Here is a 20,086-nt window from a genome sequence, read left to right as displayed (position 1 = left end):
ATCAGAATCTTGCTATATGCAGCAATACGCACTTTAGAGCACTCGGAACGAAACTGAACATTATTTCACTCTATTGGTATTAAAATTCCGTTTTTTAAAGTTTCGGTTACTATTAAGCCGGATCACTCCTTGCTTACAGTTTGTTACCACAAAATGTTTGATTATTCACATTTTTAACACATTTTAAAGAGTGTTTTTCTAATATTCAGCACTGTCATTCATGTTAAGGCGGATATATTCGAAAATAATTAGCGCAATCGGTACTACAACAGATAAAACAATGGAAAAAATAGCAAAAAATATGTTATTAAGGCAATAAATGGGTCTATCAGGAAAAGGGAGTACACTGTCAGGGTATCGACTATCATGTTGAAAATGAGCATAAACTAAGGAATTTTAGCCACGGAAAAGATTTTTACAGCCAATCTCCCCTTAGTGAATAAACATAAACCCTGGATTTTGTGTATGCAATATATTTTCTATTATTTTGAAAAACTGTTAGAGCAATTTATGTTGTAAAGTGTTGCTAACAAAATGTCTGACCAAATAGATATTATGCTACCAAACCCTGCAAATAATTACACATCTTATTAAGCAAAGGCATAAAAACACCTGTAAGAGTCATATTATTTCAAACATCATTGTGTTGCGAGAGCAGCACTTTGGTTTTGTCCCTTTTTTTTTTTTTTTTTTTTTTTTTTTTTTGTTCCTATGCCGCCCATCTCAGCTTATTCCTGGAAACTGGTAAGGGTCTAACCTGTGCGGTTTTTACAGAAAGTCTGGACCTCAGGCCGGATTGATGAATATGACATTACATTTTGGAAAGCTCCGCAGAACTCTTGCCTGGGGCCAAAAAGGATGGTTTTTGCTTGTCCACGAGCCAGATCCTATGGTGTGCGAAGTGAAATGGAGTTATATAGCCTAAGTCAGAGAAGAGTATCTGAAGTTGTGCAGCCAAACTTTCGTTTCATCAAACCATGTTTCTGCTTTCGAGTGGAAAGCTCCATTCTAGCAGGCAAGCAGGCAGACACCACTTTCAAATTGAAGATGGACTAAAATCTACAAGTGTTAAATATATGCAGCAGTTACCCGGCCCCACAGCCAAAATATCTTCTTTGAGTGATAAATAGAAAAATTTACAGAAGCAAAAATGTGGCAAAAAAACGGGTCCGAAAGTTCTGCCATCTATTGTTTCTACTCATTTCTGTTCGTGATTTCAGTTGAGTTTATCATTCGGTTTTTCGGACTTGGGATTGCGGTAGAGAAATGGTATCAGATGTGCCTAATAAAATTTAAAAGTTCTCTCATTGCTAAGGAAATCGGAGCTTATCCTTTGCTCCTTTCTAAGTGGTGACGTTAGAAAGTTGGCCTACGGCAAAAAAGAATCAACTTTTGAACTAAGACAGATAGAATTGTTTTTTCGACGGCAATCGATAGCTCTTGATGAGCGGATCAAAGTATATGACATCCATTGTTTTTGTACAAAATTCTTTCATGAGGTATACCAGTTTGAAAGTTTCAAGGGGTTGACAACTTCAGTAGTAAGGTACACACTGTAGTGGTAGTGTAGTGGTACTACACACAGTGTAGTACACACTGTAGTAGTAAGGAACGTCATCTCACACCCAATGGGAGAAGGATCAAAAACTATACAAAGTACTAAGTGTTTCAGACAGGTTTTGTAGTAAAGAAAAAGGGGACTTGTTCAGAGCTAGGTTTCCAAATGGCTGGGCACTTTCTATATTCTGGTCTCCTGACCTGGAGGATCGAACATTTTTCTGGAGGATAGGGAGTTCAACGGCTGTAGATGGGCCAACAAACTTTTGCCTCGCATGAGTTTTAGCGTTACCAATTGAAAATATTTGGCCAAGAGGAACCTAATGAAAAAAATTACTTTGAGGCACACGCTCCATATCAATGGGCACGAAAAAAGTGCCAGAATACCAACTGTTTTCCCAAAAGAATGGTCCCAAACAAAGGGCCAAAACTTGTTGACCGTTCGGCTAGTACAGTTTTCAGTCGCAGAAAACCGAGTGACCTAAAAGCATTACGGTGGCGGCAGCGGTGGAATGTCTGAGAAAAAGGACCTTCAAGGGCTAGGTCTCTTCCGTCATGTCTTTGACGGAAGAGCAGGGAAAGAAAATATCCTATCTCACTACAGTATTAGAGATAGCGAAAAGTATTCCTGAATATACGGGAGCCAGCGACTTAGATGAGTTCATTGAGAGCCTCAAAATCTTCAATGAACATGCGCAGCCGTAAGACTTTAAGGACTAATAAGCAGTGTCTAGCGACTAGGCTAGGAGGGAGTACCTTGCAATATTTTGATTCTGTTAGAAATATAGAAATTGCATATGACTGTATGGACAAATTGATAGAAGCTTTTAAAGCTAGGTTTATTGAAACAAGTTCGACCGAATAACTAAAAACAGAAGAAGTAACATTTGATAGCTCCACTAGCACTAGGGAGTATGCAGACAAAACTTGTAGAGCAGTATGTTTACAGCTAGGAAAACTGGGGCAGATGAAACAATCCAAAAAGTACAATTACACGCATTTACGCAGAGACTGACAAACAAAATTAATTAGACTTTTACTTTCTCAAAAATCAGATTCACTAGAAGAAGCCATAAGGCTCATAGAAAGAGAAATACAAATAGATGAAACAATGAAAAAATTTGAACAAATTTTTGTTCAATATAACAGAAGGAGAGCATAACAAGGATCTGGGTAAAAAGTGAGTAAGATTTTTGAAAAGGAATGGTTTTATACATTTAATCAATAATAGTTTATATTCATTTAGTTATACTTATTACAATACTCACAAGAATTGTCAGATTCATCAATTAGTGTCCTAAATAGATTGAGAATTTACTACGAAAACTTGTAGAAGGTCAATAAATGCTTAGGTTGAAATGGAAAAGATTCGAATAGAGGGTCTGAAATAGCTACATGTTCCAAAAGATAACACATACCTGGATTTAAATGTGTGTATTACATACCAAATGAACAATAATTAAGTGGATGTTCTTAAGAAACACTAGCGCCACAGGAACTGCCCATAGAAAAAGAGGAAAGAAAAAACCATCAGTGCATCTATGGGATATTGGAAAACCTGGTATACATCCTCCAATCAAAATTAAATTTATCAGAAAAGGTTACACACTTATTTCCACGAACTGGTCAGCGATGGGAAAGGGAGGTTTAGCATTTATAATCAAGGATGATGTAAAGTTTAAATTAAGGGAAGATTTTTCTTTATGGATTGAAGATGCTTTTCAAACGCAAATTGAAGAAAAAACAAGAACTGCTTGTTGAAACACATTTGAAAATACCGTCAAAACGTCTGTGGAGTATTGAAAAACCTGTTGTATGTCCTCTTATCTTGATTACACCTACCAGAAAATCTGGTCTTGAAATTTGGAATTGAAGCGTAGTTCCAAAATTCTGCAGAAACGTTACCACGAAATTATAAAAGGGATCCCGCTGTCATTTAATGCTTCGAATTCAAAATGCACCCAGGATCACGCAAACCGAATTGGTTTGTCCCAAACTATCAAGCTAGACTTTTCAGATTCGTTTGCAAAACGTGACCCTATGAAGAATGGGGTAAAAATCGGTTACGAGATTTTCAGAGTTTATGATTTCGTAAGTGTACCGCGATGTTGCTTTAAGTGCAGGTCCCCTGATCACGTTTTCAACGATTGTACCAGTCAGGTGGAAAAATGTGCACGCTGCGCCGAAAATCACATTTTTTCAAAAGATGCGCCCTGTACAAATAACCCTAAATTTGTAAACTGTGGCGACTCTCACACTTCATATAGTCTATTATGTCCAGTGCTCATGTCTCGTATTGCGACCGGTGTGAAAAAATGATGTCGCAAAAGTTCTCGGTTATTTCGTACACTCTAAATGGAACACGTCAAAAAGAGCACCTCATTGACGAACTTTTGAGCAACTATGACACCATTTGTCTTCAGAACATCTTTTATATTCAGCTAACACCAAATTGTTGAAACGGAGTGCAAAACATATTACATTTGTGAGTGTTGCATGGTCAACGTTTGGTAGACCTTCCGGAGGCCTCGCCTGTATACTGAGACATAGCTCCTTCTCATCCACGACGCCTGCGCTGGTCAATAGTAACGAAAACCTCTTGGCCGTGCGAATCGCCGATTTAATACTTATTAATGTGTACTTTCCTTGTGGTCGTAAATCGGTTCAATCACTGAATAAGTTTGCCAAGACCGCATCACCTCTCGGTTACCAATTTGTTGTCGCCGGGAACTTTAATGCTGATTTATTGAATTCAAGCATTCGGTCTGATATTGTTTTCTACTCTTTATCTGAGTTTAAGCTAGTGGGTAAGAATCGTCCGTTTTCTTACATCCATCATTCTGGGAGCCTTTCTAATATAGATCATGTTCTTTGCTCTCCCAATTTATCTGTTTCGACTATTTCCGTACATCAAACAGAAAGCAATAAAGACCACCTACCAATTTCCTTCATGCTTGGTATTTCTCTGTCGCAAGATAGTTCTACTAGACGTGGGAATCCTAGATGGTTTACCAGGCGAAATTGAAATAAGGCTTATTGGGTTCTATATATTTCTACCCTTACAGCTTATTTGTGTAGGATATAAGTTCCTTTTCAGCTACTTCAGGTTGGATCTAAATTTGTATATTATAAGAATCTTCTGAACAAATATTACTTTGATATTATATCATGCATGAAGGAAGCTGAGAGGGTGGTTGTTCCCGAAGAACGTGTTAAATTTAATACGCGGAAGCCCGAATGGTCATGGGACCCGGGTCTAAAATTCAGTGAAAAATAGAGCCAAATTTTTGCTACGTATTTGGGTGTCTTGCGAACGACCACGTAGCGGTGTAATATTTCAGCTTAAACAGAAAATTAAATTAGAGTATAAAAAGTATTTACGTTCTGCAAAATTAAAAATTTGCAATCTCTCGACAAGTAATTTAGATTGGAAAAAAGTGGTAAATTCAGATAAAATCGATGACTCTTCGTCAACAAGTAGCCCAATTAGTCATGCTGCTTGGTGCAAATATTTGGACCAGATTTTTAACACCATAAACCATTTTTTCATGCTACTTTTATGAAGCTTCTTATTTCTGCGCTTCCCATATCACTCCACCAGAACTAAATCCTCTCAGTTATTTTAGTTTCGGTGGCACAAGCTATAAAGAAGCTTAAGTCTAGCTCTATTGATTGTGGTTGTATAAATGCCAAACATCTAAATGTTGATTGTCCAGCTCTAGTCCAACATTTACAACTTTTGTTTCAAATGTGCTTATACACCTCGGTTGTGCCTGAAAGTTTTCTGTGCGAAAGAGTTATTTCGATCCTGAAAAAAGGAAAGATTCCGACTGAGTGTGCATCTTACAGGCCAATAATGGTTTCCTGCAATGTAACAAAATTTTTGAGTATCTTCTCCTCTCATCAGTTAATTCTTCGGCATATTTTTGGTGAAAATCAGATTGGGTTTTCAGCTGGGGTACGTTGCCCGCAGGTCCATCGAATTTTGGCTACTGTTCTTACTGAGGCTACTAAAAAGGGATTCGAGTTACATTTATGTGCTTTGGATCTCTCCAAAGCCTTTGACACCGTTACGCATTCCCAAGCTATCTTTTCCCTTTTTAGTCACGGTATCAACATATCGGTAATTTTTCTTCTCAGATATTGATATTCAAATTCGTTTTTGCGGATTAAAATGAATATGAGGGTTTCAGAAAGTAAAATTCCAGTACGACGTGGGGCCCGGCAAGGTGCTGTCCTGTCCCCCTATATTTTCAAACTTTGTATATCATCTGACCTTTCCTCTATCCTACGTACTTGCACCCTTAATTCTGTAAATATTTCTTATCTTACCTACATTACTTTCAATCAGGATATTCTTTTAATCAGTAGGACTAGAAAAGGGCTCTCTTTGTCTGTTTCAACGGTAGCATCTAAACTTCGTGCGATTGGAAATTCTCTTAATCTTTCAGAGTGTGAATATCTTTCATTTAATAGTGATATCACTACTCCTCTAATCTGTGGATTTTTTCTATCCCATCGGTTTCTCCATTTCGGTGGCTGGGAATTAATGTTAGTAATATACTAAAATCCTTACGGACTCTCGCCCTTGCTGATTGCAAGAAGAAAATCCAATTAAGTTACTCTGAAATTGTTGCTAACCGAGGTAGATACAAAAGGAAGTCTCTTGCTAAATTACATACGGTTTTTACAGATCATTCGGTTTTGTTTCTTTCTGGTATTTACCCTATTTTTTCATAAAAAAAAGATCAGTTCAATTCATTCTTATTATTTCTGGTTTTCCCGTTTTCTATTGTATCTGCCTCTATGGTACAGAAATAGGAACCTCATATCTATTTACGGTTTCCCGGATATCGGGCTGAAACTCACGGAGCTTGCTGGCAAAATACCCCAGTCTACTTATAAGTATCCGCCCGCCCACTGTGGCCTTACTCGTTTGCTTTAGTTTCTTGTTCTTTCTGTTTTATGTAGTGTTTGTTTTGTTTCTTTTATTGATACTCCGCTTCGATTTTTTGTAGCGGGTCAAAAAAAATTATTATTAAAGCAGATTAAAGAAAAACACACAAGTGCTGCATGTTGAAATAGGCGAAAAAACTGTCAGTAGGTCTTTGGGATATTAATAAACCTGGTTTATATTTGCCAGTCGAAATTATACCTATTAGAAAAGTTCAAGATTGGTTTTTGAACCCAAAAGACATGGAGGATTCACTTTTTCTGCTCAAGCCCAATGTGTGCCTTGTAGGCTCCGTTGAGATTGATCCCCGTTCACCCATTTGGAATTTATTAAAATTATCAACAGAAAGATGGAAGGTGACAATATCTGACGTCTATATATTGGGGCGAGCACAAGAAATTCAGTTAAAAGAATCAACAGCAGAATCTGTGCAGCAGCAGGCTGATTGGTTTGGTTAAATTTTTACTTTGGTGAAAAAGAAACTATTAGAGGCTGATTGGTTCATTAAAAATGTGAATCCCAGCACCAGCGGAGCCAAAGAACCAAAGACGGAGTTCCCTAGATTTCTAAAGCCTACGCCAGCAGAAGATTTTAAGGAATGTACTCTTTGAAATCCCCAACAGAACTGAAACAAAACGGTTAATGCAGCCACCAGCTGGACTACGAAAGAGAATGACCTCAAAGGACACTGGCGATTCGTCAACTGATACCGAAGCCCATGGATCAGAAGGGTCAAAGCTACGCAAAAAACTTTGGAGGAAAATTCACCCAACTGGGTCTCTAAAGGTTCGTCGAAATCGGCAGCTCATGTAGCCAAACAGCTCAAATTAAAAGCAAAATAACAAGAGGAAAAGTTAATACAAAAATTTGAAGAAGCGACAAAAATTAGGTCTCACTCGGATTCTGATGTTACAAAAAAGTCATGTAAGCATTACGAGAAAAAAGAAAGCGATTAGGGCTTCCACAGGAGTCTGAGTCTCCCAAAGAAAGTTCGTCGGGTAGATCATGTTTACCCCCGAAAAGGTTAGTTTTAAACTAATAATAATTAAAAAAAAATTGTATAAAATGTAAGACCCCATAGAAGCAATCTAATTCCAAGTTGGTTGGTTTCGTAGACGATTTTCGGCATGGATTCTATGGAAGTAACTGAATTTGCACCGTATTACGGTGAATTTGCAAGGAAAGCAAGCGACATAATATGGTAACAAAAGATTTTTCATGAGAATGTATACTATCCATTTTAGCAGGGTAGGAACTTATCCTAATTTTGAGTTTTTGTTGGAACTGAAAACAGAGGTAGAAAATCATCTCCAAACCATGAAAGATAACAAGGACATATGGCATGAAGTAAACCAATAACTTCACAAAGACTCTCTAGTAAAAGCTTTGCAGGAGTAAAAGTTAGAGTGGATAGTTAGGATTTCGGATGAGACTTGTGAAATTGTAATTAGCAGGGATCCATTAGTCAAAATCACATATCTAAACTGTGGTAAAATTATGAACAGCGAACTTTCAGGATTGCGCATATTTTCACCAAACTACCGTTTAACGCAATTAATTTGTTGGAAATTTAAAATAAAAATAAGAGAATAACATATATCGTGTTGAACAAGTTATTTTGATTTTCTCACAAACAATGTACTTATGATGTGGGCGTGCTCGTAGCCGGCAACCGAGAACTCTCTAGTCATGATTTCACTGGTTATATTTTCTTTTAGATATGTTCAAAATTCTCTTCGGGGCAATTATTCTGATCGTATCAATAAAGGGAAGATATGTGGGGGTAAAATTGACACCAGAGGGAGTATTTGTGCATACAGCAGACCGGGGACTAGCTATACAGGTACGCCAGGTGAGAGTTGTTGAGTCTTATTGGCAATTTTTATTTGACATCGATATGACTCACAACACCTGCTAGACATTTTAAAGTTAAAAACAGAATCGTATAAAAGAGTAACAAAAGACTTTTCACTCAAAAGATTTAAGAAAAAGTATTCTAGTTTTTTATTAAAATAGGAAATATGAGCATGGCAAATATATCAGAAAGTTTTGAGAAATCTGTATCGGCTAAGCTATATGCCATGGAAAAGCATATAGATTCGATCATACACATGATGAAATACAGGGTAAAATTTAATTTGGGATTTCTGGTGGAAAAGCAAGGCAAAACTATGGTAGCAATCAAACTTCTAAAGGAATATGCGAAAACATTAAGCTCAGAAATACCCCTGGAAGAAAAGAAAAGAACTGAAAACGGAATATATTTTTATGATATAAAGGCGTGTATGTCACTGTGGATGGGGCAAACTAAAAATATTTCTAGCCTTCATTAGACCTTAGAAGAAATCAATACACTGATATCTGAAGTTGAACATTTAGTTACTCATGCCTGTTGAAACACATTTGAAAATAACGTCGAAACGTCTGTGGAGTGTTGAAAAACCTGATGTATGTCCTCTTATCTTGATTAAACCTACTAGAAAAGCAGATGCTCATTAAGATGCTCTTCAAAACAGATTGAAGAAAAACACGCAAGAACTGCATGTTGAAATAGGTGAAAAAACTGTCAGTACGTCTTTGGGATATTGAAAAACCTGGTTTATATCTGCCAGTCAAAATTAAACCTATTAGAAAAGTTCAGGATTGGTTTTTGAACCCAAAAGACATGGAGGATTCATTTTTTCAGCTCAAGCCCAATGTATACCGTGTAGGCTCCGTTGAAATTGATTCACCCCGTTCATCCCTTTGGAATTTGTTAAAATTATAAACAGATAGATAGAAAGTAACAATATCTGACGTCTATATATTGAGACGAGTGCAAGATATTCAGTTAAAAGAATAAACAGCTGAATCTGTGCAGCAGCAGGCTGATTGGTTTGGTGAAATTTTTACGTTGGTGAAAAAGAAGCTACTGAAGGCTGATTGGTTCATTAAAAATGTGAATTCTAGCACCAGCGGAGCCAAAAAACCAAAGAAGGAGTTCACTAGATTTCTAAAGCCTACGCCAGCAGAAGATTTTAAAAAATTGTACTCTTTGGGAATCCCCAACATAACTGAAACAAAAATGGATGATGCAGCAACCGGCTGGACTACGACAGAAAACGACCTCAAAGGACACTGGCGATTCGTCAACTGATACCAAAGCCCATGGATGAGAAGGATTAACACTTCGAGAAAAATTTTGGGAGAAAGTTCCCCCAACTGGGTCTGCAAAAGGTCCAGCAAAATCTGCAGCTCAGGTAGCCAAACAGCTCAAATTAAAAGCAAAACAACAAGAGGAAAAGTTGATGCAAAAATTTGACAAAGCGACAAAAATTGGGTCTCACTCTGATTCTGATGCTACCAAAAAGTCATGTAAGCATTACGGGAAAATAGAAAACGATTAGGGCTTCCAAAGGAGTGAGTCTCCCCAAAAAATTTCGTCGGGTAGATCATGTATACTTCCGACATGGTTAGTTTTAGACTAATAAATAAAAAACTAACAAATAACTAATGCAGATGATTAATTTTGGGTGAATCGGGATGATAAAGATAAATTTTGGTAAAAGGGGATTAATTCAAAGATGATTGGTAATAATAAAATAGTGAGATAGAATTCAATTTAACCCTTAGCTGATGCTGAGTGAACTTTCAGCTGACTAATGAATTTGAGGTTTGTATAACTCAGCCCCTGAAGCAATAAATGGTGTAATCTTGCTCCTTAATCTGGGAGAAAACAGTCTTCGAGTACAACTTGGCTAGATAGCTTGTCATGTGCTCTCCTGATCTATCACTCTTGGGGATTGTTTCATGCAGTGAATGTCTTAGACTTTCAAAATTTTGTGTATGAACACCAGTCACAGGATCCAAAAAATTTAAGGAATGATTCACTGTCAGGTGCTGAATACCTTAATTTTTCTAAGTACTTTACACTCTCCAGCAATCAAATATTATTGTTGCACTGGGAAGAAACCATTTGTATATAATCGCATGCAGTGTTTCTGCCGACTATTCTGGGACAGGAATAATAAAGAATTTTCTTCAGCCCTCTCAATGTGCTCAAGCACCCACTACCCTTCAATAAAATGTCTCTGTTATTATTTATTTTTCTAATTTCTACGATTATTCCTAGACAACCCAATTTTCACTGAACCTCCATACAAAGCTTAACCAGAATTTATGACAAAAACTGTGCCAATCAGTTGCAGTCTGTATAGATATCTCATTTTAATTTGTCACAAATTTTTGTATGCAGTATCCTCTACTCATATTGCAAAAAATCCACATCATCTCTGTTATCTGCATTAAAGAAAGCTTTGAGTTGTGGCACCAAGTCTCCACACAAACAGATTGTTGGTAATTGTATGTGTTTTTGACAACTCTAAAACTTGTATGCCCAGTTCTTCTTTTCTGACAGCAGAACAAATATATTACTTCATCAAAATAACATTTATTCTTGCAATCTGGCCAAAAAATTTTTTTGGCCAGAACATTTTGGTAAATCAAAAGTTGCTGAATGTACTCTTAAGTTGGATGTAAAACTTGAGCACATAACTTTATGGTGAAACATACTAAATAAATTTTTCCCATCAGCATGATTCAGTATATTGACTGCTTAATGTAACTTGATTTTAACCTTGTTTTTCTTTTAAGACAAACTTATGATATAATCTCAATGGTGGTGATGGTGTTTGTGTTGATGCCACTGCAGTTTCTATATAGTGGCTACTGTAAACAAACTTTGTAGATCCAATTTGTTTAGGCACAAGTTGGAAAACTGAATACATACTCATCAAATCTATGCTTTTTTAGAAATTTGGTAGAAAAAGTGTAAAACATGGTAAGAGGTAAAGATAAAGGTTAGCAGCATGCAAAATGATTTAATTATGAGTATTACAAATATTATGAAGTAAGTATTGTTTTCTTAAAATGTTTCCTTATGTGGAGGTGACTATCTAAGCTAGTACTAGAATCCCTGTTATTTTATTATATTTACTGCTGATTTTAATGACCTATCAATGTTTTTTTTTCTAAATTTTGGAAATCTGATTGCGGAAATTTAAAACCCCATAAAATTGCGGAAATTTAAAACCCCATAAATTGGGATTGATCAAGTCAGAAGCTTCAACCAGTTTCTTGTTCTTTATTTACTACAACTACTAATAACTCATTGCAGCACCAAGCCGCCTGGGGCCAACACAGCTATGCATGCTCCTCCTTCAACCCAATCTATTCAAAGCCTCCCTCTTTACACCCTCCCAGGAAGTTCCCATTTCCTTTAAATCTTTATTTATAACACCCTCCCACCCGTGACAAGGGCAACCTGCTTTCTGTTTATCCCTAGAATGTTGACTGAGAAGGACAATCTTTGGCAAGCTGTCATACTTCATAGGCAGAACCTGGCCTAGCCATCTCAACCTTTCTTTCATTATAGCCCTAAAAAACATTTTTTGTACAGCCAACTGTTTGAAATAGGGTCAGTCAACAGGGTATCCAGAACAATCCATAGGCAATTTCTCTGGAAAACATCTAGTAAATTTTCATCTACTTTTCAGAGCATCCATGCTTCTTTATTGAAGTCCCCTCTTGACACAGAAGGAGTGGAGGTTGGCACTTCAAAACACTTTCCTGGGATATATTTTAGCCAGTAGATCCATCCTTGAAAGTTCCTTTTTCCTAACAGATAGGATAACAAATAGTAGCTTGTCTACAATTTTCCCTCATAATTTAACCCTTAATTCAACACAAAACAAATTTGTTGCCTTCAATTAGCTATTTTACCTACCAATTATTCTGGGAATATCTTGGTAAAATTCTAGTTTAGCTACTTTGTGCTATCATGGAAAGGGACTATCATAAAAATGAAACTTTCAGGGATAGGTCTACAGACTGAAGTCTGTAAAGAGGGCAGTGACCTTTGATGACCTTTAAAATCTTTGTGCTATGAAAGTGAAACCTTGCAAAACATATCATTTGCTTAAATGAAGGATACTTGTTTGTTATAGTGCCTACCTGAAATTCTTCATCTAAGTACACCCTATGTGAATTGTTATTTTTTACCATGTATAAAAAATTTTTAGTTTGCAATCTGCAGTAAAAGATAATAGTGTCTGACCACAGATGTTAACATGAAAATTTGGTCTTTGCCAAAGGCTAAAGAAGAGGCAATTAGATTTTTACAGGTTAAGGGGCTGGTGCCAAAACAAAACAGTTTGTCAATGGATACAAACTATTTTATACTTTTTTGATAAAAAGCCTTGCTGGAGATGTAGAGAAAGGCATGTCAGAAACAAGCTGGTTGGCATGTCAATATGTGGTTTGATTACAGCAGAATGTCATTTGTTTCATTTATCTGTAGTTTTACAAATGTTCATCTATGGCCTGTCATGAATAAGAGCTAGACATTTCCATATTGTTGTTAATAAAGTATTATGTTTTGATCATATTTTGTGATATTTCAATAGGATTGAGCATCAGAGAAAGAGGTTCTACTTAGATAAAGAAATTTGAGGTTGGCACTATAACAGACAAGTAACAAATGAAATACAGGGACTGTTTTCAGCTTCACATTTTTGCAAAATTCTAATTGATGAGGTTTCACATATCTGTGAATAGGTTACATTTCTTTGACTTAGAAAAACCATAGATATGGCTTAAAATTCTACTCAAATTATAGCATTTTTCAGAGCTGAAATATAAAAAAAAAAGCTGATAAGTAAAAATTAAGGTAACTTGTTGTTTTGTCAAAATTTTAATAGTTAAAAATTAGCGGGCAAATTTCTTAGACATAGAACTCAGAAGAGGGTGAACATAGAAGCTTGGTATTACCTTATCAGATTATGTTTTGGGCCCTAGATTCATTAATGAGAGTTTCATTTTCCTCACCTAATCCCTTTCCAAGCTAGCAAAAGGTAGCTAAATCAGAATATTACAAATCACTCTACTTGGTTAATTACATCATAGATATTACAGACCTTGAACTATTTAAAATTGAGGCTTCTTTTACTTTTGAGCTTGTTAGAAATTTTTGTAGGCTAAATAATTGATAGGGTAGGCTATTTGGAAGAATTTGATTTGGACCTTTGTAAAATTCTGCAAAATTGGCTATATTGGAAAGGGGTTAGGTTAGGAAAATGAAACTTCAGGGATGGGTCTATAGGCTAAAGTATGGGAGCTTCCTTGTTGGCTAGAAAACACTTGAGAATTGAAGGTAGGTTAATCATAATGAAATGTACCTAAGTATGATAAAATATAATAGTTTAGAAACAAATTTTGGCAATATATTTGCACATTAGGAGAGGGGGGGGGGGCAAAACAAAGCATAGGCCTATATCAAATACATTATCTAAAGTAACATATTCTAACCTAACCAAAATACCAACTAAATATCTATACAAAATATAGCTAAAATGCATTTACCAATAAGCCAAAGCTAATTGTTTGGTATCAAGAAGTTGCTATACCAGTTTCTTTTCGGTAAAATTCTAATCTATTGACTTTTTGCTATCTTGGAAAGTTGTTGGGCTAGAGAATTGAAACTTTCAGGGATGTGTCTACAGGCTAAAGTATATCCCGGGAAGTTATTTTGAGATCCTTAACTATACCCCTTCCCCCTCCTCTATATAACGCAGTTTTTTGTGCATTACAGCTTATATTTTGGTCGAATTTGATCCTATATTACTACTAAAAGTGTAAATCCTTGCTTACCTTAGAAAAATTCAACTTTTCACTGTTTTTTAAGCTACTATATTCCATAATTACTCATAATTACTTCACCTGCATTGAGAAACAATTATCACCTTTTATGGTATAGTTCAGACTGGAATGAAGGTCTTTAAACCCGTAAACAAGTATCTTTAAAAGGCCTTTGACAGGAGTAACACAGATAAGACTTTGAACTTTTAAGGGGCTTCTCACTCAAAATTATGATTCGTTTCTACAATTGGGTAAGGTTATTATGTTATATTAATTTGAAAAAATTAGAAAGATGTATTTGTATCTTACAAATGGGTGATCAGATCTTAATGAAGTTTGATATTTAGAAGGATATTGTGTCTCAAAGCTCTTATTTTAAATCCCGACTGGATCTGGTGACATTGGGGGGAAGTTTGTGGTGGGGGAACCTAAAATCATGGAAAACGCTTAGATTGGAGGGGTTGGGATGAAAGTTGGTGGGACAAATAAGCAGAAGTCTTACCGATCTCTCTCTCTCTCTCTCGTAGCGAACTTCAATATTCGTATGTTTTTATTGCGTATATGAGGGGGCTCACCCATCGTCGATACCTCGCTCTTGATATTAAAGCTTAAATTTTTCCCAATTCCTTAAGAATGACCCCTGAATCACAAAGGCCGTAGAATAAATAGTTGAAATTACTAAAAATGCTTTAGCGTAAAGAGCGAGGTATTAAGAGGAGGTAGACCCCTCAGATGCGTAATAATTTCTGTTCGTTTTAAGTTTTAATGCTGCTTCTTACTTTCAGTAGAAAAAAAAACTTTTCATGTTTATTTTTTCATTGTTTTTTTTTAAACAACGCTAGAAAATCCTGCGCCCCCTCCATTGAAAGTCTCTTCCCCCATGAGAAGTTCGTCCATGGAAAAATCCTCCCCGGTAACCCTCCCCCTCAAATATCCCCCCCAAACCAAAAAAATCCCCCTGAAAACGTCTGGTCAAAGATTGTAACTTGCAGCCCCTCCCATGGGGGCTGCGGGGGAATAAATCGTCCTCAAAGACATAGTTATTGGGGTTTTCGACTGTGGTGAATAAAATGGCTATCTCAGAATTTTGATCCGGTGAATTTGGGGGAAAATGACCGTGGGAGGGGGCAACAGGGTATTAGAAATTATCATTTCTGTTAGAATGAGCCCTTTCGCGACATTATGGGACCACTGAGTCGATACGATCACCCCTGGAAAAAAAAACAAATAAACACGCATCCGTGATTTGTCTTCTGGCAAAAAATGCGAAATTCCACGTTTTTATAGATTGGGGATTGAAACTTCCACAACAAGGTTCTCTGATACGCTGAATCTGATGTGTGATTTTTGTTAAGATGTTTCCCCAGTTTTTCTAAAATGAGGCAAGTTTTTTCAGGCTCGTAACTTTTGATGGGTAAGACTAATCTTGATAAAACTTATATATTTAAAATCAGCATTAAAATGCAATTCTTTTGATATAACTATTGGTATCAAAATTCCATTTTTTTAGAGTTTTGGTTACTATTGAGCCTGGTCGCTCCTTACTACAGCTCGTTACCACGAACTGTTTAAGAATGTGGAATTTTGTGGTTTTTGTCAGAAGGCAGATCACGGATGCGTGTTTATTTGTTTGTTTTTTTCAGGGGTGATCGTATCGACCCAGTGGTCCATTAAGAGGGGTTCACCTCCTCCTTATACCTCACTCTTTACGAAACGCATATTTTTACTAATATCATTTACTAATTACTGAAAACATTCGTAAGAAATTAAAAGTGCTAGTTGCATTTTTAAGTAACCAAAACATTGAAGGGCAACTAGGCCTGCTCCCCCGTTCGTTTTTCTCAAAATCATTGGATCAAAGCTACGAGAAAGCCATTTAGCCAAAAAAATAAATATACAAATTTCGTTTTAATTATTCATTCACTGAGAGCCAAAATCAAAACATGCATTGATTCAAAAACTTTCAGAAATTAAATAAAAAAGTTTTTTTTTTAACTGAAAGTAAGGAGCGACATTGAAACTTAAAACGAACAGAAATTAATTTGTACATGAAAGGGGCTGCTCCCTCCTCAACGCCCCACTCTTTACGCTAAAGTTTGACTCTTTCTCTCAACTCTTATTAGTTTTTTTGTCTCTTCAGAAATAAGAAGAATAAAAAGCTTGTTGTAAAGAATAGACAAAAAATATCAGTTTAATTGAAGCACTTTTAGACGAAAATATAACTTTCTTCTGAGATTTTGAACATATCTCCTATTCAAGGAAACAAACCAAAATTTTGTTTTCAGAATATTAATTCATTTTTCTATCAAACAGTTTGTGGTAACGAACTATAGTAAGGAGCGACCCGGCTCAATAGTAACCAAAACTCTAAAAAAATGAATTTTGATATCAATAGCTACATCAAAAGAATCGCATTTTAATGCTGATTTTAAATATATAAGTTTCATCAAGTTTAGTCTTACCAATAAAAAGTTACGAGCCTGAGAAAATTTGCCTTAAATAGGAAAATAAGGGGAAACACCCCCTAAAAGTCGTAGGATCTTAGCAAAAATGACACCATCAGATTCAGCGTATCAAAGGACCTTACAGTAGAAGTTTCAAGCTCCTATCAACAAAAATGTAGAATTTTGCATTTTTTGCCACAAGACAGATCACTGATGCGTGTTTATTTGTTGTTTTTTTTGTTTGTTTGTTTTTTCCCCAAGGGTGATCGTATCGACCCAGTGCTCCTAGAATGTCGTGAGAGGGCTCATCCTAACGGAAATTGAAAGTTTTAGTGCCCTTTTTAAGTGATCAAAAAATTGGACCCCTCCCTTGCTCATTTTTCTCCCAGTTCAAATCCGGATCAAAATTCTGAGATAGCCATTTTATTCAGCATAGTCGAAAAATCTAATAACTATGTCTTTGGGGACGACTTACTCCCCGACAGTCCCCGTGGGAGTGGCTGCAAGTTAAAAACCTTGATCAGTGTTTACATATAGTAATGGTTATTGGGAAGTGTATAGACACTTTCAGGGTGATGTTTTTGGCTGGGGGAGGGGTTGAGGGGATGGGGTTGTTATGCGGGGGGAGTTTTCCATGGAGGAATTTGTCACGGGGAAAAAGATTTCCATGAAGGGGGTGCAAGATTTCTTAGAATTTTTTTAAAGAACAATGAAAAAATAAGAATGAAAACTGAAAAGTTTCTTCAACTTGAGAGAGAGAGAGAGAGAGAGAGAGAGAGAGAAAGAGAGAGAGAGAGAGAGAGAGAGAGAGAGAGAGAGAGAGAGAGAGAGAGAGAGGAGAGAGAGAGAGAGAGAGAGAGAGAGAGAGAGAGAGAGAGAGAGAGAGAGAGAGAGAGAGAGAGAGAGAGAGAGAGAGAGAGAGAGAGAGAGAGAGATCGGTAAGACTTCTGCTTATTTGTCCCACCAACTTTCATCCCAACCCCTCCAATCTAAGCGTTTTCCATGATTTTAGGTTCCCCCACCACAAACTTCCCCCCAATGTCACCAGATCCAGTCGGGATTTAAAATAAGAGCTTTAAGACACAATATCCTTCTAAATATCAAACTTCATTAAGATCTGATCACCCATTTGTAAGTTACAAATACATCTTTCTAATTTTTTCAAATTAATATAACATAATAACCTTACCCAATTGTAGAAACGAATCATAATTTTGAGTGAGAAGCCCCTTAAAAGTTCAAAGTCTTATCTGTGTTACTCAGTCTACATTTTTTCAGTCTATAAACAACTTTGTTTGAAAATGAGCTGTAATAATTGCGAAATCGATTTATTTAATGGAATACTTCAATTTGCCACAGATGATGCAATTTTAGAACTGTATTATAACCATGGCATGTTATTGAAGAGCATAGATTGCCCAGTTTGTGGCCAGACTTGCGTTAAATCTGGAATTTATTTCCCTTGCCAGAAAACCTGGCGTATATCCATTCGTGATGGCCGTGAGTTTGAAACAACAAAGTGTAATTTTAGAAAATCTATCTTTCATAAAACGTGGCTGGAACGCTCACAACTCGCTCTACAACAGAATTTTCGGTTTATGATGATGTGGCTTCAGACTAATGCTTCAAGAGAGGAATCGATATTCAATAATGTTGGTATTTCTAAACAAACGATTGTGGATTGGAGTATGTTCTGTAGAGGTTTGTATTTACGCTTGTCACTCCAGTACTGTTCGTTTGGGGGGAGAAGGAATAATTGTTGAGATAGATGAAGCAAAATTTGGCAAGCGTAAGTACAATCGTGGTCGAATTGTCGATGGTGTTTGGGTATTTGGTGGTAAAGAGCGATTTACTGGAAATTCATTCATGGTTGCTGTGCCAGATAGAAGTAGTGCTACGCTGTTGGGAATAATACGTGACAGAATCCTGCCAGGTACAACAATAATCAGTGACTGTTGGAGGGCCTATGACTGCCTAGCCCACCATGGCTTTCAGCATTTGCGTGTCAATCACAGCCTAAATTTTGTTGACCCTACAACAGGAGCCCATACCCAAAATATAGAACGGACATGGAGGGAAGTGAGAGATAACATCCCCACTTATGGTAGAAGAGAAGAACATATGGAAGGATATCTTGCAGAGTATTATTTCAAAAAAATATTCCGTCAGATTGAGAATGCATTATTTCATGAATTTCATATCGGAGCTTTCTAACCCTTCATCAGGCTAAAATATAACTGGAGTCCAGACGTTGAAATATAGCATAATCTTATAAATACTAGAGAGAGAAAACGGGTATAATTTCAACAAAAAGTGGAAACAATATATTTTTTTTTGAATAAATGAAACTTTGAATAATGATTTATTCTTCCCAGCAGTTTAAACTTGCCCCGCATATTTGGATGATAAATTTGAGGAAGTTTATGTGAGTAACAGAGGAGTGACATGTTTGAGGTTTTAAACAGTTAATTGATTTACCATTGAAAGAAGTTGTTTCAAGCTGATAGCAGAAATAAAAGAGAAGGATATTTTGATGAAATGAAAAATCAAGACGGGAGGCTCGTCAAGGATTATATTTCGATAAATCAACTATTTATATTGCAAGTGTTGTTTGGATAAATAAACTTTTGAATAAATGAAACTTTGAATAATTATTTATTTTTTCTAGCAGTTTAAACTTGCCCCGTATCTAGGACCACTGGGTCGATACGATCACCCCTGAAAAAAAAAAAAAAAAACAAACAAATAAACACGAATCCGTGATCTGCCTTCTGACAAAAACACAAAATTCCACATTTTTAAACAGTTCGTGGTAAAGAGCTGTAGTAAGGAGCGACCAGGCTCAATAGTAACCAAAACTCTAAAAAATGGAATTTTGATACCAATAGTTATATCAAAAGAATGGCATTTTAATGCTGATTTTAAATATATAAGTTATCAAGATTAGTCTTACCCATCAAAAGTTACGAGCCTGAAAAAACTTGCCTCATTTTAGAAAAACTGGGGAAACATCTTAACAAAAATCACACATCAGATTCAGCGTATGAGAGAACCTTGTTGTGGAAGTTTCAATCCCCAATCTATAAAAACGTGGAATTTCGCATTTTTTGCCAGAAGACAAATCACGGATGAGTGTTTATTTGTTTTTTTTCCAGGGGTGATCGTATCGACTCAGTGGTCCCATAATGTCGCGAAAGGGCTCATTCTAACGGAAATGATAATTTCTAATACCCTGTTTAAGTGACCAAAAAATTGGAGGGCACCTAGGCCCCCTCCCACGGTCATTTTCCCCCAAATTCACCGGATCAAAATTCTGAGATAGTCATTTTATTCACCACAGTCGAAAACCCAAATAACTATGTCTTTGAGGACGACTTATTCCCCCGCAGCCCCCGTGGGAGGGGCTGCAAGTTACAATCTTTGACCAGACGTTTTCAGGGGGATTTTTTTGATTTGG

Source organism: Artemia franciscana, chromosome 10 (assembly GCF_032884065.1).
Source record: "Artemia franciscana chromosome 10, ASM3288406v1, whole genome shotgun sequence".
Taxonomy (NCBI): domain Eukaryota; kingdom Metazoa; phylum Arthropoda; class Branchiopoda; order Anostraca; family Artemiidae; genus Artemia; species Artemia franciscana.
Note: the sequence above shows the minus strand (reverse complement) of the source record.